Source organism: Gracilinanus agilis, chromosome 4, assembly GCF_016433145.1.
Source record: "Gracilinanus agilis isolate LMUSP501 chromosome 4, AgileGrace, whole genome shotgun sequence".
In the NCBI taxonomy this organism is placed as follows: Eukaryota; Metazoa; Chordata; class Mammalia; order Didelphimorphia; family Didelphidae; genus Gracilinanus; species Gracilinanus agilis.
The window spans coordinates 139011393-139036724 of record NC_058133.1 but is presented as its reverse complement, the minus strand read 5'-3'; the positions used below and the strand labels follow the sequence as shown (position 1 = coordinate 139036724).

Below are 25332 nucleotides of genomic sequence, written 5' to 3'. Positions count from 1 at the left end.
GGAGGAGGAGGAGGAGGAAGGAAGGAAGGAAGGAAGGAAGAAAGGAAGGAAGGAAGGAAGGAAGGAAGGAAGGGAGAGAAGGAGGGAGGGAGGAAGAAAGAGAGAGAGAGAAAAGGAAGAGAGAAAGAAAAAAGAGAAAGGAAGAAAGAGAGAAAGAAAGAGAAAAAAGAAAGAGAAAGAAAGAAAAAGAAAGTATCTCATTTGATTTTTACAACAACCCCTTGAGATAGACTTTCTTATTATTCTCATTTTACTTTACAGATGAGGAAACTAAGGCTTAATGAGGTGAATGTGATATGTCCAGGAATACATAGCTAGTAAATTTATAGGGCAGAATTTGAATTCAGGTCTGAAGGTTCCATGCTCTATCAACTCTGCTGCCTCTTCAGCTGTTGAAGTGAATGCTCTAATTTGCAAAAAATAGGTAGTCATTGGTCTACTATCATAAGACTCATGGTGGTCCACTGGAAATGACTAGTTTATGCTTTCTGTTACACTTTTCTCACAGCCAGTCCGTGAGATGGGTTAGTCCAAGTGCCATCTCCACCTTATGGATGAAGACATTGAAATTTAGAAGACCTAAGGACTTGTCCATTCTTGTAGAGATTGTGTCAAGCCAGAACTGAAATCCTAGTTCATCTGATTCCAGTCCCAGGGCTGATTACGCTACATTCTGCTTCGAGAACTTTTGTATTTTCATAATTAATGGAATAATAACATCATGTCATGCCATGACATGATATATCCTAGCATATCATGAGCAAACAATGGACTTGTAAAGCAGCATATATATATATATAGATGTCAGAAATCATAGGACGTCAGAGTTGGAAAAAGACTTTTTGCAGTGTTGGAAAGAAGCTTGGGCCAAGTGAGAGATTGTGTTTAAGTCCAGGGCTCTTTCATCACCTCCAAATATATATATATTTTTAAATGTGTCAAAAACAAAAGAGAGCATATGAGAGTATTCATCACAAAGAAAACCTTACAAATAAATTGTAACATTTAAGGAACAAATAATTCCAATATTAAGCAAATTATTTGAAATAATAGGTAAAGGAGTTTTACTAAAGACCTTTTATTAAACAAGTATGGTGCTGGCACTTAAACTAGTAGAGCAAAAACAGAGAAGAAAATTATAGATCAATCTCATTAATGAATGTGGATATATAGGAATCCTTTAAAAATACTAGTGGAAAGCTAGTGGAAAGACCTGTGAACTGATGCAGTGAAATAAGTAGAACCAGGAGAACATTATACACATTAACTGCAATGTGATAGATTTTGATGCTAACAGCAAAATATAATGATCCAGGACAATTCTGAAGATTTATGAAAAAGAATGCTACCCACCTCCAGAGAAAGAACTACTGGATTAGAAATGGAAATGGAAGCCTATGACTTCTCACTTTTTTATTTGCGTATATGTTTTAGGATTTTGGTTTTATGAGATTATTCACTTACAAAAATGAATATTATGGAAATGTGTTTTGCACGATAATACATGTATAATCCAGACTGAATTACCTGTCAGCTCCTGGAGAGGGGAGGGATGATAGGAGAGTTTGGAACACTTGTGGATATAGATATGAAGAAAAGTAAGTTAAACATAAAGGAAATTAGTACCTTCATTTGTATTATATCTTATTTTTCTTTATATATAGAAATGCTTGTTTTGTTTGGATTTGCAAATATTTGGAATAATAATAATTTTAAAAAGAAAAAGTCTAATACAATGAATAAAATACTTAATAATAAAAGAAAGTAACAGGGATGTGGTGACTTCCTTAAGGTCCCAAACCTAAAAGGAGGTACAACTATGATCACAGCTTAGGAATTCTGACTCCTAGATCAGTGTCACTTCTAAAGCACCTGGCTGAAGAAAGAAAAAATAGTATCATCATCGAGGGAAGCAACAGAAGAAAGGAGAAAGGGATAAATATTTAAATGCCTACTAGATGCCGAGCACTTTATAAATATGTAAAATATACTTATTTATATAAATGTAAAAATATAACTTTTAGAAATATAAATATCACATTTAATTTTCACAATTACCCTGCAAGGTAAGTTCCATTATGATCCTCATTTTACAGTTGAGGAAACTGAGGCAGGCGGGTTAAGTGATTTTGTCTAGGGTCATTCAGTCAGTTAGTGCCTTAGACCATATTTGAACTCAGGTCTCTGTTTTACCTGGATGCCACCAAGACACAGGGCTGAGACACTCAAAATGATAATAGGATAACCATATAAATTTTAGAGCAGTCATAAGAATCAGAGGGGAAGAACAGAGCTTTCAAAGAAAAAACACAAGAGAACAAATAGTTTTGAACAATGAAAAGTCTCTAGAATTAGTGAAAAAAAAATGATGGCTAGATTTGTAACTCAGAAAAAGCAGACAAGCCTGATTGCTGCATTTGTGGACTAAAACCTGGGTAAAGGGAAGGGATCATCATGAATAACAAAGAAGAGTCACCAGAAATCCCTAGGGGCACATGCAGAGAAGGAGTAGAATTTGGAAAATGAGAACTGAGAAAAGGCCATTGAAAGTGGCAATTAAGAGATCTTTGGTGACCTTGGAGAGAGCAGTTTCAGTCCTGTAGGGGATCAGAAACCAGATTTCAAGGGGTTTATAGGAGAGTGGGAGCTTTTCCTAGGAGTTGGCTAACAAAAGGTAGGAGAGAGAAAGGACAATGGCTTTAAAGAATGATGGGGGTAAAGTGAAAGGGTTTGTTTATTCTTAAAATGAGGAACTCTTGAATACATTTAGAGGTGGCTGGGAAGGAACCTATAAATAAGTAGAGATGGAAAAGGAGGACAATAGGGGACATGGTAGAAAGGGCAAGCTCTGAGGACACAAAGAAAAAATATGATATGTTTAAAAAAAAAATAACAGAAGGAAAAACAAAGTTGTTCAATTACTATTTTCCTGGTTTCCTTTCAGTCCTGGGGAATGTTCTTCAAACCAGAATGACAACAGAAACATTTAAGAGGGAACTGAAGAATGGAATAGGTGAGGGGGTAATAGAAGAATGCAGCTGCTTTAAATAAGTTCATGTTTCCAGACCCAGAATGGCAGAAAAGGAGAATGGTGTGGATAAGGGGTATCAATTTCAGTAAGATCTTTGATAAAAATTTCAATTTTTTTTTTCAAACTAAGTAGAGAAATGTTAGTTGGACTGACTCTAGACCCAGGACTGCTGGCAAAAAAACAGGAGCCAAAGCTATATATTAATGGACTGAAATTAACCTGGAAAGAGGTCTCTAGTGCATGCCACAGGGCTTACATTTGGCTCCATTCTCCTCATTCCACAATTTGTCAGTGACTGGGATGAATGTATAAAAGAGATGTTTGTAAAATTTCATGGAAACACAAAGCTGTGGAGGAACAGCAAATGGGTTAAATTAGGAACAATGAGTGGCAGTTATCAGGAAAAAGCTTTTGGTCAACATAAAGAACTTTCTAAAACTGAACTGTCCCAAAGCAGGATGGACTGCTTTATAGGCTACTGAATTCTTATCTTTCTGGTCTTCTAGCATCTTGTATCTGCCTTCCCTCTGCCACCACCCCACGTGTTCTATGGCCCAGGGACACTGGCCCTCATGCTATTTGTGGAATATGGTACTACATCCACTAAAACTGGGAATTTTTAATAGCTGTCTTCTGTGCTTGGAATCTCCTCCTTTCTCTTCTTTGCTTCCAGGTTTCCCTGATTTCCTTCAACTCCTAGTGAAAGTACCCCATTCTTCAAGAAGCCTTTTCTGATTTCTCATAATGCTAGTGTCTTCCCTTTGTGATTAGCTCTAATTTTTTCATATATATGTAAATAGATATGTAAATAGACATATATATGGAGAATAATATCTATGGGTATATTGTGGTGAGGAGGCAGAAAGGTCCTGTGCAGAGGGTAAGAGTAAGAAGAAGAATAGAAAGGAAAGACTATCACCCCATGTGACCTGCACACATTTAGCTTCCCATCCATCTGGCAGCCTGTCTTCCAGGAGCCCAAAGGGACTGAGGCTAGCACTTATCCCCGTCTCTCCTCTGGTGAAGGCATACTATGTATTCTGGTGGGTGGGTGCACTTCTCCCCAGCAGCCTCCATCTCTGCCATTGGATCTGCCATGTCATTCTTGGGCTTTTTTAAAAAGAAGAAACACCTGACTGTCTTTCATTTCTGTACCTGATGCCTTGAGATTTGAAAATCCAAAATGAATAGCAAAAAAGCATGCACATATATCTAGATATATAATACACATACACACATACAAGGGGGTATACATATACACACATACAGGATAAACTAGTTGCAAACAGGAATTGCAAACCACTAGGTAACTAAACTCTATTTAGATAGAGATATAGTTTGTACTGTGTATGCATGTACATGTGTGTGGGGGATGTGCATGCATTTGTGTGAGTGTATGCATGTAAGGGCAGTTCTGTGGTGCAATCATGAGAGTCCTGGGTCTAGAGTCAGAAAGATTCCTCTTCCTGAGTTCCAATCCAGTCTCAGGCACTTGATAGCTGTGTGATCCTGGGCCAGTCACTTAACCTGGTTTGTCTCAGTTTCCTTATCTGCAAAATAAGCTGGAGAAGGAAAGAGTAAACTACTTTTGGCTAAGAAAACTCCAAATTGGGTCCAAAAGAGTTATACACAACTTCAAGAAGAAATCACAAGGATCACAAAAGAGGTCAAAAGAGGAGTCTCAGATTTTTATCTATTCTCTTATTGGCTTCCCACAAAAAGCGATTGAAGAAGTGAAACTATGTGGGTCTACATATATAAACATACATGTGTCTATATACATGCATATATACACATATGTTTCTCACACACATATAGTTTGCACACCGTTGTTTGCATGCTCTCTCCTCCCATCAGCTCTTTGAAGGGAAGGTCTGTCTTTTGCCTCTGCATCCCCAGGACTCAGGATCTACCACCAAGTGGGCAATTAACCAATGCTTATTGACTGATTAGCCCAATTTCCCACCCCTGTAGGTAACAGAGGAGAGAGTGGACGATCGGTGGAGAGGACTGATGACCCATGTAAAAGGACAGCCTGCAAGACCCTGAACATTCTTTCCAAATCTCAGATTCTCCAATTCTACAGATGACAGACTCAAGATGAAAAACTATCTTGACATATTGAAATGATGAGCCCAAACAAACACAATGAAATTTAATGGGTGAGAATGCCAAAGCCTGAACCTAAGTTAAAAAAAAATCAGTTACACAGCCATAAAAGGGGGAAACCCTGCCGTATTACAGAAATTCGTGTATGAGAAGGACTGAGGGGTTTTAGTCAACTGGAAGCCCAATGTGAGCTAACAGTATGACTTGGTTTCCAAAGCAACAGATATAATTCTAGTCTTTGTTAACAGAACAATATAAGGAGTCTCCTGTAAATGATACCCAATGGAATATCTGGAAAGAATTTACTTTTCTACTTGAGGATTTATTGAAAGAACCCATATATTCAAGAACTATAAAATGGTTCCATTCATGTAGGAGGCTCTTTAATAAACATAAGAGAAGCAACAGTGCTATTATTATACTCTGGGCTGATCAGAATGCATCTGGAGTATTGCGATCTGTTCAACAAAGTTATGCCTGGAGAGAGATATTAAAAAAAAAAAAACGAACTAGAATATATCCAAAAGGAAGGAAACTAGAATATGAGACATCTACGAGTAATCTAAAGGGTACCCACTATGTTTTGTTCTGTAAATAAAGCAGGAACAAAACAAAACAAAACAAAATCTACAAGTTGAGGAAATTGAGAGATAAAATGTAGTTATAGTGAAAGAAACATTAACCTGGGAGTCAGGACAGATCTGGATTCAAATTTTGCCTTCCTTTCTTCCTTGTTAAGTGACCACTGGCAAATCACAATTTCTCTAAGCCTCAGCTTCTGCATTCCTTTTTTTTTTTTTTAATCTTTACTTTTTGTCTTAGTTACAATTCTAAGGTAGAAGGGCAAGAGCTAGGCAAATGGGGTTAAGTGACTTGCCCAGGGTCACAAAGTTAGGAAGTATCTGAAGCCAGATTTGAACCTATGACATCCCATCCCTACACCTGGCTCTCAAAAAATCCACTATTCCAACCAGCTGCCCGAGCATCTTCATTCTTAAAATGGGAATATTTCCTTCCATATGTACCTTATAGTGCTGTTTTTAAGGATCAAATGGGATAAATGTATATGAAATCCTTTGTAAAATCTAAAGCACTAGTCAATGTCAGCAGTTATACTTCTGGTTTTAGCTCAGAAAACAAAAGGAAGTAGAGAAATGATGGCTGTGTTCAAATATATAAACGGCTATCATATGGAAATGAGAACAGACTTATTCTGTTTTTCCATGGGCCAGAACGAGGGTTTACCAATGGGTAAAAGCTTCTGTAAGATGGATTTGGAGTTTACTATCTATCTAATAAAGTTTACTAACTATCTAACAATTTGAGAATTGCCCAATAGCGGAAGAGATGTTGAGAGAAAGGTAAGGTGGGGTAATTGATGAATGCAATGAACAGCCATGACTTCAGAAGGCTGATGAAGAAATATGTTTCTTGATCAAGAAATGGGAGACTATTAGTATAAAATGAGGCATACATTTCTGACAAGGCCAGTAAGTCATATTTTGCTTGGTTATACTTATTTTTCAAAGGAAGGCTCTAGTGAGTGGTTGTAGGGTGGTATATATAGGGAAGGTGACTGAAAAATGATGTATTTTTTTGAAAAAGCATCATTCATCAAGAAAAATATCTAAAAAAAAGAAAAAGTGAAAAGAAAGGTAAGATAAGGTAATATCAGATCATGGAAGGCCTTGAATACTAGAATAAGAAGTCTGGATTTTGTTCCATAGGTTGTATGGAGCTTCCAAGGTATACAGAAAATGAACTTGACCAGTTTTATGCATAAGGAATATAGGCTTTACAATGGTATGAAGAATAATTTGGAGGAAGGAGACAGTAAATTTTTGTTGTTCAGTCACTTTTCAGTTGTATCCAACTCTTCATGACCCCATTTGGGGTTTTCTTGGCAAAGACAGTGGAATGGTTTGCTGTTTCATTCTCTAGTTCATTTTACAAATGGGGAAACTGAGACAACCAGGGTTTAGTGATTTGACCAGGTACACACAGATGACAAGTGTCTGCGACCAGATTGGAACTTAGGAAGACGAGTCTTTCTAACTCCAGGCTTGGCATACTATCCACTGTGCCACCTAGTTGCCCCCAACAGTAAAGTTAGGAAGAGATATAAGAAAGCTGTATTCATGTCCTAACTTGAACACTTAGTAGGTATGTTACTCTGAACAAATAATTTGCCTTTTCCAAGTTTCAATTTCTTCATTAATAAAATGGAGGAAAATAACATTTGGATTATCTACTTTATAAGATAGTCATAAGGAAGGTGCCTTTGAAATGAGTTATTTATCATTAGAGTTTATTATTTTGTTTCAATCATAGAGAGAAAATAAATGTGGAAATAAAGGAAAATTGGTTTAGGAGCCTTTCAGCTGGATCTATGAATTTATCATTTAATGATTAAAAAATAAACTTCATAAAGTACTCCTGGGTCCCAGTTCTTATCCCGTTATACATCTGTTCTGCAATAGAAAGAGTAAGTTAATTACTTCTCAGTGACATGTAGGCATTTTGTGAGACATAGCATTTCACTGGTTAATAATAATCTACCTTCTGTTGACACAAAATGTGAAAATTAATAACAATCTAGATGATACATCACACAGCAGAGCCTACTTAATTGAAAATCTTGATGGCAGGAGCAGTGATTTTCCTTGGTAAAAATTATTAAACTGAGAATTATGGTGGTATGAAAATCCCAATCAATGGAGGTGTTGCTATAGGCAGCTTTATTCAATAGCATATATTTGGTGGTAAGGGCTAACTGTGCATCTTTAAGGCCGTCTTATTTCTGGAATAAGGGTAAAAAATAGAGACAAATATATAAGAATTGTTTGGGACTAACAATAATAGTGATTTTATATTTGAACTTGTCTATTCAATCTTTAGGGTCTGAAAAGATGAATCCAAAAGAAGCCATAAATAATCCCTTTCAGGCAGTAAATACAGTAGATTTCCCAATTCTGTTCATTAGCCACGAATCACAGAGCACAATTGACTTCTGTCAATACCTTAAACACTTACTGCCTGACTACTAATGTGAAAACCTTTCTCCTTTTCAGTGCCTGGACATTTGTAATTAAATGCTAAATTTGTAATTAAATGTTAAAACAATGGCTTTATAGAAGATTTCATTTTTCTCCAAACTGTAAGGTTTAGAGGTATTTGATTTCCTAGAAAAAATCCAGACAATATCTAAAGTGGACAGTCAGCATTAAAGCAAGACAAAATGCTAAAAGTCAACCTGACAACAGTATAGTTGAAATCCCCAAGACCTCCAAATGAAAGCTTGAAACCCAAAATATTCCATAATAATTTCCCTTGTTTGTTATCTTTGTTTAGAAACCAAAACATTTTATCTATTGTTCATTGCTAACAGCATCTTGTCTCTTCTCTGAAACAAAGAAAAATTGGACACCATTTGTTATAAACTGAAATTAATTTCATTTATAAGAATAAAAATGTAAAAACATCATGCTACTATGACAAGCCATTTTATATAGCCTAGCATCAGAGGGGTCATGCTGATGCTAGTGCTAATTGTTTAGCAAGAGCTATTGTTAAATTTTCAATGTGGAGACTGGCAAGAACCACAAATTAGAACTCAATTTATTGTTTTGTTGATTTTCTAGAAATAAGGAAGTGATGGAGAAAATGTTAATAATGCAGACTAAACTTAAAAGAGTATCATGGGGGGCAGCTGGGTAGCTGAGTGGATTGAGAGCCAGGCCTAGAGACAGGAGGTCCTAGGTTCAAATCTGACATCAGACACTTCCCAGCTGTGTGACCCTGGGCAAGTCACTTGACCCCCATTGCCTACCCTTACCACTCTTCTGCCTTGGAGCCAACACACAGTATTGACTCCAAGATGGAAGGTAAGGGTTTTAAAAAAAAAGAGTATCATGAATATTTTTTCCAGGGAGCTCATTGTTAAATATTTACCAGTACACCCCTGCCTATCACTTTACAACTGTGGGCTCCGAGGGTCTTGAAAGCTAATCCAAAAATAATAATCTCTTTGGCTGATATTATTTCCACCTAAAGTCAAGAGAACTGACCATGGTTACACATCTAGTATCAGAGGTCAGATTTGAACTCAAGGCTTGCTGAATCAAATCCAATACATGACAATCAAATTCATTACATGATAACTGCCTCCAATTGATATCTCCTTTATTTCAAGCTCTAACATATATGGGTCGGCTTTTTATGAAGGCTCCTCTAACTGCTTTTGTCATTGCACCACAAGAATGGGACAGGAAGACACAGTGCAGGAAGGGATGTTTGAGACCACTTACTCAATCAACAAGCATTATGCAAAGCACCACCTAGGTGCCAGGCACTGCTCTAAGCACTAGGGATACTAAGAAAGACAAAAGACACCCTCCAGGAATTCACAGTCTTGTGGAAAAGACACAATAAAAACAAGGACACATGAACCAGATATGCACGGGATAAATTAGAGAATCCACAGAGGGAAAGCACTTTCCTTCTCTCTAAAGGGATCAGGAAAGGCTTTTTGAGGAAGGGGATTTTTAACTGAGGCTTGAAGGAAGTCAGAGGAGCCAGGAGATAGAGATGAGGAGGTAAAAAATTCTAGGCATGGGAGGGCAGTCAGTGAAAATGCCTGAAGTAGGGAGATTGAGTATCTCACTTGAGGAATAGGAAAAAGGTCCCTGTCACCAGATCTCAGAGTATATGGAGAGGAATAAGGTGCAAGAACACTGGAAAGGGAGAAGAGGGAGATTCTGATGGGCTTGGAATGCCAAACAGAGGATTTTATATTTGAATCCGGAGGTGAGAAGGAAGTTCTGCAGATGATTGAATATGGTTGGGGGGGAGGTGATGGGGCCAGATTCAGGTTTTAGGAAGATTGACAGTTGAGTGGAGGATGGACTGGAGAAAGGAGACAATTGCAGTAAGGAAATCAACCAGTCGGCTGATTCCAGTAGTCTGTAGGAGATGTAAGACTGGAGTTCAACAGAAAGATTAGGGCTGGGCAAAAAGATCTTGAAATCATTATCAAAGAGATGATAGTTGAACTGCTTAGAGGTCATGAAATCATCAAGAAAACTTGTATATAGACAAAAGAAAAATGGATGTAAGACGAAGCCTTGGGGGACACCCACTATTAGTGAGCATGACCTGGAAGGAGATCTAGAAAAAAAAAAAAAAAAAAAAAAAAAAAAAAAACTGCAAAGGAGTGACAAAGAAACAGTAGTGTCACAGAAACTAGAGAAGACAATGTCAAGGAGAAAGGGGTGATTTATGGTATTGAAGGTCTCAGAAAGGTCAAGAAGAATCAGGCCTGAGAAAATCCATTAGATTCAGCAATTAAAAGATCCTAATTAACTTTGCTTTTCCCCCTTATTATAAAGATACTTTATTTTGCCCATTATATGGAACAAAAAATTTCCACCTAAGTTTTCCAAAGTTATATGATCCAAATTGTCTCCCTCTCTATCTTCCTTTCTCCCTTCCAGAGTTGGCAAGCAATTCAATCTAAGTTATACATGTATTATCATGTGAAGCATATTTACATATTATTTATTTTTGTAAAACATATAAAACCCAAACAAACAAAAAAACCACACAAATAAACGAAAGTGCAAAATTACAGTCTTTGATTTGCATTCCAACTTGAACAATTCTTTCTCTGGAGCTGAATAGAATTCATAAGTCCTTCAGAACTGTCCTGGATCATTGCATTGCTGAGAGTAGCTCAGTCTCTCACAGTTGATCATTCCACGATATTGCTGCTACTGTGGACAATGTTCTCCTGATTCTGCTTATTCAGTCTCCATTAGTTCATGTAGGTCTTTCCAGCTGTTTCTGAAATCATCCTATTCATCATTTCTTATTGCACAATGGCATTCCATCACCATCATATACCACACTTTGTTCAGCCATTCCCCAAATGATGGACGTGCCTTCAATTTCTTATTTTTGTCACCACAAAAAAGTAGTTTTAAATATTTTTTGTACAATTAGGTACTTTCCTCTTTTTAAAAAAAAATTTCTTTAGGATAAAGACATAGTAGTGGTATTACCAGATCAAAGGGTATTCATTGTTTTATAGTCCGTTGAGCATAGTTCCAAATTGCCCTCCAGAATAGGTGTATCAGTTCACAATCCACCAATAAAGTATGTGTTCCACTTTTGCCTCAACCCCTCCAACATTTATCAGTTTCCTTTACTGTAATACTGAAGGGTGTGAGGTGGTACCTCCTTGGTAATTTTTGAGAGATAAGTTTTAGTTTAATGATGAGGTCAGATGTCAAACTTCAAGGAGTTAAGAAGAGTGAGAAGAAAGGAAGTAGAGACACCTACTGTAGACAGCTTCCTTAAGGAAGTTAGCTACAAAAAGGAAGGAAGGATATATAAGGTGACAGCTAATGTAAATGCATACATAGATCAAGTGAGGAATTTGGGGGAGTGAAATGGGGTTTTTTTAAACAGCAGAGAAGCAGTCAGTACACAGGGTAAGAAGAAGGTTGGGATGATAGAGGGGTCAATCTTCTGTGTACATATAAAGAGATCTGCTTTGGCAAGGGGAAGGGCCACCTCTTTGTGAGAGACAAAAGTGAAGGAGGAAAGAGTGAAAGAAGATATCTGAGTGATGTTAGATGAGGAAAGAGGGAGGTTTTAATGAGTAGTTCTCAGATTTTTTCAGCAAAATACAAGACAAAATTATTAGCTAAGAGGGTGGGTAGTAAAGAAGTTATGAGATATCTGAGGAAAAATGAAAGGTTTGATAAAGCTGCTGTGGTAAATGGGATAGTGAGATAATTAGGGATATATAAATTGCTTTGTTCCATTAAGATCATGTAATATAAATTGGTAGTAGATCTAGTCTGCATAGTTTTATGCTTTTCTCCACATTCTTTCAGTAACACAAATAGGAACAAAGGCAGTGGGTGGTGGGCATAAATCAAGATTGAGCGTTGGCAGGGCAAGGGACTTGAGAGAAAAGGACAGTAAAGAGCTGGACAGGTTCACTAAGGAGTTAAGATGGGGAAAGGAAGAGAGTATATCTAGTGTAGGGCAGATGAACCAAGAAAGAAACAAGGGATCAAGTGAAGACGAAGAACAAGATTTGGATTTGCAAGTCAGAGTAAAAGATGTTATAACAACAGATTATGAACAAAAAAAAAGAATTTCTGAGTTCGTGGATATGGACATGAATTCCTGAGAGTGATGGCAAGATGAAGAGGATAACTATCTCTATGTAGAACTGAGTTGGAGGAAAGGAGTAGGTCATAGAAAATGAGTAAGTTGAAGAACTGGTAGACTAAAATGTTTGAAGGAATATCAATAGGCATATTGAAATCCCCTAGTATAAGGACAGGAATTGAGAAGGAAGGAAAGACTAAAGCAGACATTGAACTCATTGAGGAAGAAAGAAGAGTGTCTTAGAGGTTGGTAGCTACTAAAATCTTGATTGGTTAAAGATGAATTAAATGAATTTCAAAGGAAGACAGCTTACTGAGTGATGGTAAAGGAAGACTCTAGAGATGATTATGGTAACCAAGGAAATATTCCAATTTACTCACTTCCCCATTCTGACCAGTGAGTTGGGAGGGTAAATGTAACCAGAGCTGAAAAGGGTAGCCAGAGACTCTGTATCATCAGAAGGGAGCCAGACCTCATTGAGAGTCAGGAGACAGAGGAGTGGAAAGGGAAAAGGTTTAAGATGGAAGCAAGTTTTTTACCTATGGAGCAGGAAGGAATGGATAGCTTTAGAATGGAGAGGAGAGGCAGTTGCATGGAAGGGAATTGGAATATAGAAGTTTGAAGTGAAGAATGGGGTGGAAATTTGTTAAGCATTGAGGAATAATTTCAGGTAGATTTATCAATATCCCTAGGAGTTTGGCCTGCATATGGAATCCTTTCTGGATGTTAGGCTGCATAGTATAGCAAGAGGGAGGCAGGGGAGACACCTAGGTAGACTCAGGCTCAGATCAGGCATCTATCAAGAGGAGTCCTATGGCATTCCTTTCTGACAAATGAGAAAAAGTCTCAGTAATTAAATAACCAGCCTATGGCTACACAATTATAAATAAGAAAAATCAGCTTTGGAATCCAGGTCCTCTGACTCCAAATTCATGTGTTTACTACACCCTCTAATCTCTTCAAAATTTTCATATCACTTGCTGGGAAACTTCCATTTATATTTATTTCACTTGGCTTCATAATAGTTCATTAAATATGTCTTCCCTCCCCACCTTTCCCTTCCTCCCTCTATGCTAAGAAAAATACAACCTTGAGAACAAAATCTCAAAGTGTAATTACAACTTTTATATACCTGACCCTTACTTAGCCCAATACCTTGTATATAGTTAGTGCTTAATATATGTTAGTAGGATAAATGAATGCATGCACATGCTTCGATAAGAGATATCCTAATTGTTTAAAGATAAGTAATGCGTTCTTATTTCAGTTGTAGAACATGCCACTTATTAATTGGCTATTATGTGAGATATCCAGTGATGTAAGCAAAAAAAAAAAATCACACTAAGTGGAGATTAGCATAAGAAGTGCTGGAAAAGTGCCAAGATTGGCCAAATACCAGGAGAAGCAAGACAATCCCAAATTAAGCACGAAGAAATTTATTGCCGAGAAGCCTAGTGACAAATGTGTAGATGACTGTTTTATGGGCCCATGGCTAGAGCTTTCAAATTTTATTGTTAGCAAGGAGGTGTTATCAATGCTCTAATCATCACAGGATTCATTTTTTTTTGGATCTGCAGGAGCTAGAGAAAGGGCACAGTGCTCGTTTTCTCTTTACTTATGAAGACTCTTAGGGAGTAAAAATAATTTGGCCATAATGGCTGAAATAGAAGAAAAGCAGAAAATGTGCTGATGTCGGTAACTGATATGGCACAGTCTTCTAATTACCAAGAAGCACCGTTAGTTGGGAGAATCATTAAATCCTCCCCTCAGCAATTAATACTCAGTACAATTGGAAAATGTTCTAATCTTTAATTGAGGCTCCTGGAAACAGCCTGTAAACAGATGAGTATTTGAAATATACCATTTGCCATATCCCCGGGATTTTAATCTGACCCAACAGTGTTGCATTCATTATGGAGAAAGGGATAAAGGCTGTCATCTCAGAAATGGGATGGCAGCTTTCAAAAGTCATTTCATCAGGATGGGATGGCACAAGAACTATGCTAATTGCCTCAAATGTTTTGTCTTGAATTTTTTGAAATTTTGGATTTTCCTTCTGTGTTCTTTGTTTCTACCAAAGCCTAAAAGATTATTCCGGCTGTTGCCAGAATGGGTCACAGGGTCATAGAATTACAGCTGGAAGAGACTAAACATAATCTAGTCCATTTCCTTCATTTTACAGAAAAGGAAACTGAGGCACAAAGGAACCAAGTAATTTGTCCAGTCACACAGGTTGTGACAAAGCTAGGCTTCAAACTGAGGGGCACTGATGCCAAACCCAGTGCTTTCCAGTTGTCATATCAATCATGCCCCCTAACAGCAGCTGACTCTCCAGTATCCATGTTGGAAGATTGAAAGATGAGAGGATAGTCTTGGTGAAGTGAAATACATGAAACCTAACCTCTTGGCTGAATAAAACAGTAAAATGCTCACCACCTGAGAACAGCTGTTGGGGCTGAAACAGAACAGCCTTGTTTTGAATGAATAATACATTTATTAGACACTTACTATGTAAGAAGCACTGTGCTCATCACTATGCTTGCAAATAGACAAGTAGGAGCATCCCTGCTCTTAAGGAACTCACATTCTGAATCACGGTCCCTTTCCTCTGGTCCAGGTGTACAATTGAACAGTCCTTTCAAACCAACAAGTAGTTAAGGCTCTGTGTTTTCAGATTTATTCAGTATAAATGGAGATAGTCTTACCCTCTCAGGGGGACACTGTGAGCATTAGCAAATGTTGATTCAGGACCAAGAAAGATAATACTGTATAATTAAAATATACTGAATGATTCAGTAGCATAAAAATATACAGATGCTCTTCTCTGATTTTATTTCTAGAATTCTCATCCAAAGATCTCGGGCCATTGTTGATATATATATATTTGTCTAAAAAAATTAAGTATTTTTAAAAGAAAAAAGTGGATTGGTTTTGTATGCAATAGGAATAGTGAGAAGAGAAAGTATAAAGATGTGTGTTATTTTCCTTCATTTTGCTATAGCAACTGGGAAATTAAACATAGAGAACTGCCTAATGTCAGAGGCCTCGGATTGAATCTTAACTCTCCTGCCTACTGAACTATTATCCACATAGGAACAGCATTGATAAAAATGTAGAAAATAGGATCAAAAGTCACAATTACAAAATGTTTTAGGGTTCACAAAGGGCCTTCCCTCTCAACAACCCTATAAGGAAAATAGTACGATTATTATTATTTTTAAGCCCTTAATTTCCATCTTGGAATCAATTCTGTGTCTTGATTTTAAGGCATAAGGAATAGGAAATGGGGATTAAGCGACTTGCCCAGGGTCACACAGCTAGGAAGTATCTGAGACCAGAGATGAACCCAGGACTTCTTGTCTCTTGGCCTGATTCTCAATCTACTGAGCCACAATGGAAATTATTATTATTATATCATTATTTAATTAATTATTATTTAGCTAACACTTATACAATTTTATTTATTTGTTTTTATGAAATGCCTTATGCAATATTTAATTAATTAATATGTCGCTATTATACAATATTATTAACTCCACTTTACAGATAAGGAAACTGAGGTCCAAAGGGACCAAGAGATCTCTACTTTAGATGTTAGACCTAGCTAATAAATGAGCTGAAATGAAACTTGTTAGATCTTGAACTCTCAAAGAACCCAATTTTTAAAATGGCTGCTCTTTACAAGGCAGTTAGAAGATGCACTTGGTAGAGTCCCTATTTTTAAAAAAATTTTTTTTAAACCCTTAACCTCTGTGTATTGGCTCCTAGGTGAAAGAGTGGTAAGGGTGGGCAGTGGGGGTCAAGTGACTTGCCCAGGGTCACACAGCTGGGAAGTAGCTGAGGCCGGATTTGAACCTAGGATCTCCCATCTCTAGGCCTGACTCTCAATCCACTGAGATACCCAGCTGCCCCTTAGAGTCCCTATTTGAATCCTGCCTCAGACAGTTTATTAACTGCATGACCCTGGACTAGTCGCTTAAACTTTCTCAGTCTCAGTTTCTTCATCTGTAAAATGGGGGTAATAAAAGAGCATTCAACTCACTGGGTTGTTAGGAAGACCTTATGAGATAATATATGTAAATATCGCTTTGCAAACTCTAAAGAGCTACCTAAATTCTGCCTGAATCTTCTAACTCTCCTCTTGTGACTTTCTCTTCTCAAATTATTATCTAATGTAATTATCTTCCTGGGAGGACATAAGTTCCTCCAAGGTAGGGAATACCTCATTTTTGTTCTCAAACCCTTATCGTGTATAGTATTATAGCATCTGGGGCATAGAAGGCACAAAATAGGCCTTTGTAAAATTAAACTGAAAAGAAACAAACCCAAAACCTGTTAGTGAATATAAAAAGGGTTTTCTATTACTTTATTCATGCTGTAGGTTTCCATTTCAAAACTGACTTCTTAGAGACCCTGCCTTAAGCCTTAATGTGAACATTCTAGTGGTTGGGTCATGAGATCTTTCTGGTCTGCTGGACCTTTCACTTCTGCTTTGAATTGTATTCTTTAAACCATATTCACATTCCCTAGCTATATGTGGTAGTCAACCCCTTGGGTAATCCTCCCTCTACTCTGGTTTTTGCTACAACTCCTTTAGAGGCTTTTCTGGCATTCTGGATGATGATGATGATAATAATAATAATAATAAGATGATGATGATAACAATAATAATAATAAGATGATGATGATGATGGGTTCTCATATGCATTATCTCATTTGAGCTTCAAAACTAATCCTATGAGATAGACAAGGGAGGGTAATATTATCTCTTTCTCCCTCAAACCCACAAATAAATCTAACAAGGTTCAGAGAAATCAAGTAACTTGACTGTGGTCACACAGCTAGGAAGTGCTTCTAATGGTGGCTAGGACTCATGTAAAACTGTTCCCAGAGTCTTAGTATAGTTTTCTGTTATGATAATCTTGACACTGAACTAAGACTTTGGAGACACACTTTGCAATTGCTCTTTCTCCTATGCCACATTGATTCCATGTAGGTAGTCTACTCACATAGCCAAGACAGTTCAGGAGTTTAATACCTATCTCCCTCTCCATCTTGAATGGGTCACTTTATATGTTAAATTCTGCCCCCTTTCAGATTCACAGTATAATTTTAATTGATGTTCAGAATGATGGCCCTGAGGATACCCTAAGATCTGAAAGTGCCATTCAAACCATCAAAAGTAAATTCAATGTTTACAGCAGCTTTAGTATTAAATGTGTTTTATGATATTCAGATTCTTAAGGATCAATAACCCAGAACCCCAGATATATTAACTCTCTACTAAGCAAAACATTTAAATAGTGGCACTTCCCATTCACCAAACTGTCCTAGGTAAGAGAAATTTCACTGTATTTTTTATCTTAACAAACATTCATCAGGAAGGAACTGCTCTTCATTTTCCCTCCATGATCTTTCCTATGTCTGGCTCCCTCATCTTGTGGACTGGAATTATTTGATTCTGGTACTTAAATCTCATGAAATCAAATACAACAAAAAGAACCATCCTCATTGTAGATATTTCCAAGAGAATATAAGTTTCGTGCAAGGAAGGACTATTTAGTTTTGTCTTGGTATCTCTACTGCCTTTCACATAACAGGTATGTAGTAAAATGTCATTTGGTTGAATTATCAGTTTATAACAAGAAAAGTTAAAAATATAAATCAGACCCCTCACTCTTAAAATTGGATGGTATCCTCAAAATCATCTAATAATCCAAGTATCTCATTTTATAGCTGAGTAAATTCAGGGCCAAGGACACAAAATGATATGAACCTCCATTTTAAAAAAGAGACCCAGGTTGGCCATGTCTTCCTCCCTTTCCCTCTGCACTCCTGACTATGCTGGACTTTCTCTAGAAAGCTTGAGGAAACATTTTACTCTGGAACCTCACTCTGGTGAATGGACTTCACACAAGGGAAGTATCCCCTGCACCTTTCCTTCTTATTGCCCAGTTCCTCCCAGAACTTCCATTTTAAGGAGGACCAGGTCAACTATATTTTCCCTCCTGTCCAAGGCTATACTTCTGACTCTGATTTTCTCTACTATGCCCACAAACCATCATGTAAGCTCATTCTGGACTTCACATACGGGAAGTATTCTCCTCACTTACAATTTCTCCTTCTATTCCCTGGTCCTTCCCAAGACTTCCATTTTAGGGAGGAGGTCAAGGCCAGCCACAGGGCCTGGCATATGTTTTAAATAACATTCTTTGACTTCACTTGCCTAAGGTCACACAGCAAACACCTAGCCAGCACCTAACATAAGCAATAAAGTAGGGAATGAGGATACATTAAGGAAAATGACTCATAGTGATTCTTTTTTTTTTAATCCTATAGTATAATAAAAATGATTCAACCGACAAGAATACAATTCACACACACACACACACACACACAAAATACATATATATGTATACACACACAAATATACATTTATATGTGTATACACACCAAAATATTCATAAGTATATATATGTACACACATACGCACAGAGACTTTCTCTATCGTGGTTTTGATGTCTTTTCAGCATATGAAATTAAAAGGGAATTTTTGGAGAGTTTTGTAGAAGCCACAGACTACATGCAAAGTCCAGCAGTCAACACAAAAAAAATTTAAAAATGCATAAAATAATCTGTACGGTATTATACAATTTCAACACATTTTTATCTTTTAATGTCATAAACATATACAATTTCTTTTCTAAGTTAAAATAAGTAAAAAAGCTAAAGTTTATGAAAAGAAGATGAAAAAAAAGATGTGAAAAGAACACACAAAAGCTAGAAATGCAGAGACATTTTAACATTGGCCTACATATATAGCCTATGATTAAATACATAATACAAATTTTGCGATAAGGGATTGTAAACACCCCATGAAAGAAAAAGAAAAAAATTCATATTTCTCCTTTGGTGTGATGGGTGGGCCAAAAAATTCATGCAGATTTTCCAGATTGTTGGGGCACCTAACCCCGGTGATGTGGAAGGGATACCTGTATACATACCTGTATATACGGGTGTGTATGTATACATATATATGTCTGTGTATATATAGTAAAATAAGAAACTGCTTGGTATCATTTCCCCTCCCGCCTGTCTCTTTTCAGACAGATGGAAAGATAGGACTGTTGGTTCTGAACTACTAATGTATTTTTAATTTTAAAAATTATGACTTGATTTGTTTTTCCCTAAATAGCTACTGTTGTATAATATTAGCATCTAGAATTCCATTCCCGACACCAGAGAAGATGCTATAGTTAATCTAAAGTACATGTCTAGTGTGTATATTCTATTCATGGGTGTCCTACAGCTAAAATGTATGAGAGATAAGTATTCATTCGCCAGAACTAGTATGACAATTATGTTTTCTACACTGTCTCTAACCCCCGACTGGAGCCGGGATTTTGATGGGGAAAGGGATTCTATGCTTGCCTTCTATTCTGGGGATGTCTTGTGGGTATAGAAGTGGAGGGGTGATGTCTGCTCACAATACAGTTGGACAGAGACATCAGACTTCTCAATTAAAGGATCCATGGGTCAAACTAGGTAGAATTCAGCCATTGCTTTGAGAGATACAGACAAAGGCTATCCATCAGAACTGTAGACATTCAGGTTGCTACTGGCACCAGTTATCACTCAGTCACTGGGTTCAAAAGCCACCCTATTTAGCTCCTTGGAACTCAAACTCATCCCTCCTCACACCACCCCTCCCCTTTCCTAATTTAGCTTGATGAACAACAGCTGCCGTTGCAGATGGGGGCAGATGTCTGGGCCATCTTGTTAGCTTTTTATTTCTCAAAGGCATTTAAATTCAAGGACACTATAGCCAAGAAGAAGGTAAGATTTCAAAATAATTTTCCTAGTAACATCAGACCTAACCCCTATGAACAATGCATAGTGGCATTTGTAATGTTGTTCAACTTCTACGAGATGTAGTCTATTATTCTTCTCAATTCCATCTTCAGGGACAATGTTGAGTCTCACAGGAAGAGGTGAGGAGAACAGGACAGTATCGATGACCTTCAAAATACCTTGGTTCCATTTTGGGGCTAATTTAATTACAAAGGTTCTTCATGTAAGTTATTTTAGATGTTTCTGTCCCAGGCACCTAAGGCTGTATCTGGCCAGCTATACTCTAGCTATTATTCTCATTGTCTTCATTCCCTTCTCACCAGAACTCTGGAATCTGCACCTGGGTTCTGATAGATGGGATTTCACTTTATACTTCCCAGCACTTCAAAGGCACTTTCCAGCCACCGGTCTCAAACTATGCAATCATTTAATTTCACCTCCTTCCAGGTCCCCTTATGTACTGTCTTCCTTCAGTAGAATGAAAATTCTTTCTTATATTTTATATTCTCACGATTAAGATAGTATAAATACTTTCTCAGCTGTCCCCCTCATTTTCTTATTGATGGATTAATTCAGTAGTCTCTATGAAGCTGAAAAGATTTTGAATGTAGTTCTAGTAACTGCTCTTTAAAGGCCGGTCTCACTCAGTTAAGGAGAGTCTACTCTCCAGTAAGTGACCACAAGGAGATGAAATCTTTGCCCATGGAAATCCACTAAACAATTAAAAATATAAAAAACCCTTCACCCTTATGCAGCACACTTTTGCCTCCATAATGATGGTGACAGAATGACAGAAGAAACAGAGAGGAATTAAGAATAAAAATGTTTTCAGATTGTTTACAACTGTCAACTGTTGGTGATATTCAATAAATGGGAGCAATATGGCCAAATGGGAAGTTGAATTATAAACTGATTACCCTTTTCTTTGTCCTTGTATGTCCAGTACCTGACCCAGAGCCTAGCACATGATAGGAGATTATTTAATTTAGTGGAACTACTTTAAAAAAGCCAGAACTACAGGAAATAAATTAACATATGAGAAAGAAAAGAAAGTCCCATAAGTAGATCTCCACAAGGAAAAAAAATAGCAAGGAAAAAAAGATGTTCTGCAAAGAAAAGCTACTAGCATAATCAAATGTAGTGACCTTTTATGAAGTTCTTTCAATCTATACTGATACTATGCTTCAGGGTGCTATTGGCAGGAAGGACCATACTGTTGTTGTCAGTCTTTTCTAGACTGCCTAGGAATGAACTATTTTTGTCAAATAGTGGATTTTTGTCCCAAAAGCTGGGATCTTTGGGTTTATCATACACTGTCTTACTGAGATCATTTACCCCAAATCTATTCCACTGATCCTCCCTTCTGTCTCTTACCCAGTACAATATTGTTTTGATGATCACTGCTTTATGATGACCACAGTTTAAGATCTGGTACTGCTAGGGCTCCATTCTTCACATTTTTTTTCATTATTTCCCTTGATATTCTTGGTCTTTTGTTCTTCCAAATGAACTTTGTTATAGTTTTTTCTAATTCAGTAAAAAAGTTTCTTGGTAGATTGATTGGTATGGCACTGAATAATTAAATTAATTTTCATTTTGTCATTTTATTGTCATTATAATAATTATTATAATGATTATAAGGATATAAAATATAATTTTATATTTAATACTACATGGATATAAAATATAATTTTATATTTTATACTATAAGGATATAAAATATAATTATAATAATATGGCACAAAGTGTCATTTTATTATGTTAGCTTGTCCTACCCATGAACAATTAATGTTTTTTCAGTTGTTTAGATCTAGTTTTAATTGTGTGGAAAGTGTTTTATAGTTGTGTTCATATAATTCCCATGTTTGTCTTGGCACATAGATTCCTAGGAATTAACTATTTTTATTTTTAAAATGGTGCATATCAGAGGAAATTGAAAACTGCTTCCTCATCATAGCTCTTTTTATGTTTGAAGAAGTAGCAACATGGAGTTATTTGACTAGTTAGCCTTAATCTAGGCTAAGAATTAAAATGCATTTCTATTCAAAGGTTAGATATCAGTTGAATAGGGAAGACAGTAGAGAAAAGGATAGTTCATGGAATTCTAAGAGTTTATAAAACAGGAATATGTATACATGGGATTTTGTCACCTTCTGGTATAGCTGTCTGAGAAGAAGAGATTCTTGGCCATTTGGTCACTGAGATGACTAAGCAGAGAAAGAGGTAATCATAACTCCTACAAAGGATGCCATTGCATATCCCATTCTGCACTTGGAAACCTAGCATGAATAATCTCATTTGATTCTCACAACAAGCTTGTGAAGTAGGTGCTATTATTAATTCCATTTCACAGATGAGGAAATTGGCCTGAGGGAGGTTGAGTCACTTATCTAGGGCCACACAGCTGTGATATTGGAAATTTGGGAGTCCTTGAACTGATCTTGAGGTCTCTGGTCTAAACTTCCTGTGGACATTTAGACTTCTTACAAACTACATTTCCCATGATTCCTCTTGCGTAATACAGGTGAGCAGGAAGTGTAAATTATGTAAACAAAGGTATAAAGACTCAGGACAGAATTTGGTATTTCTCTCTTTTCCTGCTGAAGACAGGTGGAAGGTATGGTGTGGCATTTGAATGAGCTCTTATTAGGCACATGGCTTTAATTATCAATATGGCTTTCAATAAAACCCTAATATTTTTAAATATATCCTTCTATATTAATTTTATTTGTTACACAGCTAAATAAATGACTGAAATAGGATGTGAACATAGGGTCTTCCTGAATCCAAATCCAGCATTCTATTGTTCTAGCTTCTTGGATCTCTGAGATGGTTGGGTTTTTTATTTTTAATTATAAAGATATTTTACTTTTAATTACATGGAATAAATTTCCACATAAATTTTCTGAAGTAATACGATCCAATTTGTCTCCCTTCCTCCCTTCCTTCCTGGACTTGGCAAGCAATTTGATCTAGGTTACACATGCATTATCATGCAAAACATATTTCCATATTGATCATTTTTGTAAGAGAATAATTGCATAAAATGAAAATTCCCCAAACAAAAAACCAAATAAACTAAAGTGAAAAATCACACAATTGGATCTGTAATCCAGCTCCAACAGTTCTTCCTCTGGAGGTGGATAGCATTCTTCATCATAAGTCCCTCAGAATTGTCCTGGATCCTTGTATTGCTGAGAGTAGCAAAGCCTTTCGTAGTTGATCATTCCACAATATTTCAGGTTCTGTGGACAATGTTCTCCTGGTTCTGCTTATTTCTCTCTGCATCAGTTCATGTAAGTCTTTCCAGCTCTTTCCCAAATCATTCTGTTTATCATTTCTTATAGCACAATAGTATTCTATCACCATCATATACCACACTTTGTTCAGTCATTCCCCAATTGATAGATATTCTTTGAATGTCCAATTTGTCACTACCACAAAAAGAGTAGCTATAAATATTTTTGTCCAAGTAGTTTTTTTTCCCCTTTTTGGGGGATGTCTTTGGGATATAGACCTAGAAAGTCGTACTTACGGATCAAAGGGTATGTATTGTTTTACAGCCCTTTGGACATAGTTCCAAATTACCCTCCAGAATGGTTGGATCAGTTCACAGCTCTACCAGCAATGCATTAGTGTGTCAATTTTACCACATTACCTCCAACATTTATCACTTTCCTTTACTGTCATATTGGCCAATCTGATAGGTGTGAGGTGGTACCTCAGAGTTGTTTTAATTTGCATTTCTCTAATCAAGAGGGACTTAGATCATTTTTATATGATCATTGATAGCTTTGATTTCTTCATCTGAAAACTGCTTATTCATATTCTTTGACTATTTGTCAATTGTCAAATTTGACTTAATTCTCTACATATTGGAGAAATGACACCTTTACCAGTGAAATTTGTTATAAAAGATTTTCCAAGTTTGTTGTTTCCCTCCTAATCTTCATTACATTGTTTATGTTTTTATAAAACTTTTTAAATTTATATAGTCAAAAATTATTCATTTTACCTTTTAATATCCTCTATCTCTTGTTCAGTCATAAATTCTTCCATGCTTTATATATCTGACAGGAAACTATTCTATATTCCCCTAATTTGCTTTATAGTATCACCTTTTATCATATACTCATTTTGACCTTATCTTGCTATAGGGCAAAAATACTGGCCTTTATCTAATTTTTGCCATACTGTTTTCTAGTTTTGCCAGCAGTTTTTGCTAAAATAGTGAGTTCTTGGATTCAGGGGTTTATCAAACACTAGATTGCTAAATCTACCATTTACCCCTAATCTATTCCACTGATCCACCATTCTATTTCTTAGTCAGAACCAGATTAAGGGTTTTTTTTTTAAGTTAAGGAATTAAGGTAATAGGAAGAGATTTTGGAATAGAATCTATAAAAATACTAAAGAGATTCAGATTTCTCTATGAGTGTTGGGAAAAGCATCTACTTGTCTCCAAGTTAGACAGATCTTTACTCCCTCCCCTGTATCTCTTGGTCAGGTAAGTAGTGAAGTGGATAGAGTGCCAGGCCTCTGACAGGTCAGGAAGTCTACACATTCTCAGTTCAAATCTAGCTTCAGCCACTTAGTAGCTGTGTGATCCTGTGCAAGTCACTTAACCCTGTTAGTCTGAGCTTTCTCATCTGGAAAATGAGCTGGAGAAGGAAATAACAAACCACTCCAGTATCTTTGCCAAAAAAACTATAAAAGGTGCCATAAAAAGTCACATATGACTGAAAAACAAGTAAACAACAAAACTACACTTTCCCCAGGGTCTGTGGGAAAGAGTCCAAAGCTTATTCTACGTGAACAAGACGATAAAAAGCTGGCAGGTTTGGAGCACTGGTCAGCTCACTCTCAAGAATTCTATATTAAAGCAAAACTCTACGATGTGGTAAAGAGTATATGGTACGCTTGAGTACAATAGCTACACTGTTTCTGAGTGAATTTTATAGCCCAATGTAGCATGCCTTCAGGTCTTTCACATCCTACCATTGTAGCACTACAGATGCGATTATGGGGTTATGAAGTCAATAAGCTCTTTTCCTGACTTTCACATTAATACCAATATTGTATTCACCTGGGGGTAAATGCTTTCTTCTGATTGTTTCAAAGAGGAAGGCACAAGCAATACAATGTAATAGAGTAGAGTC

General features: G+C 36.7%; 1 protein-coding gene across 1 annotated transcript in view; it reads right to left on the bottom strand.

Annotated features, from left to right (window-relative positions):
• The window catches only part of SMYD3 (SET and MYND domain containing 3), a 252590-nt gene that overhangs the window by 199395 nt on the left and 27863 nt on the right, over positions 1-25332 (bottom strand). The window lies entirely within an intron of this gene.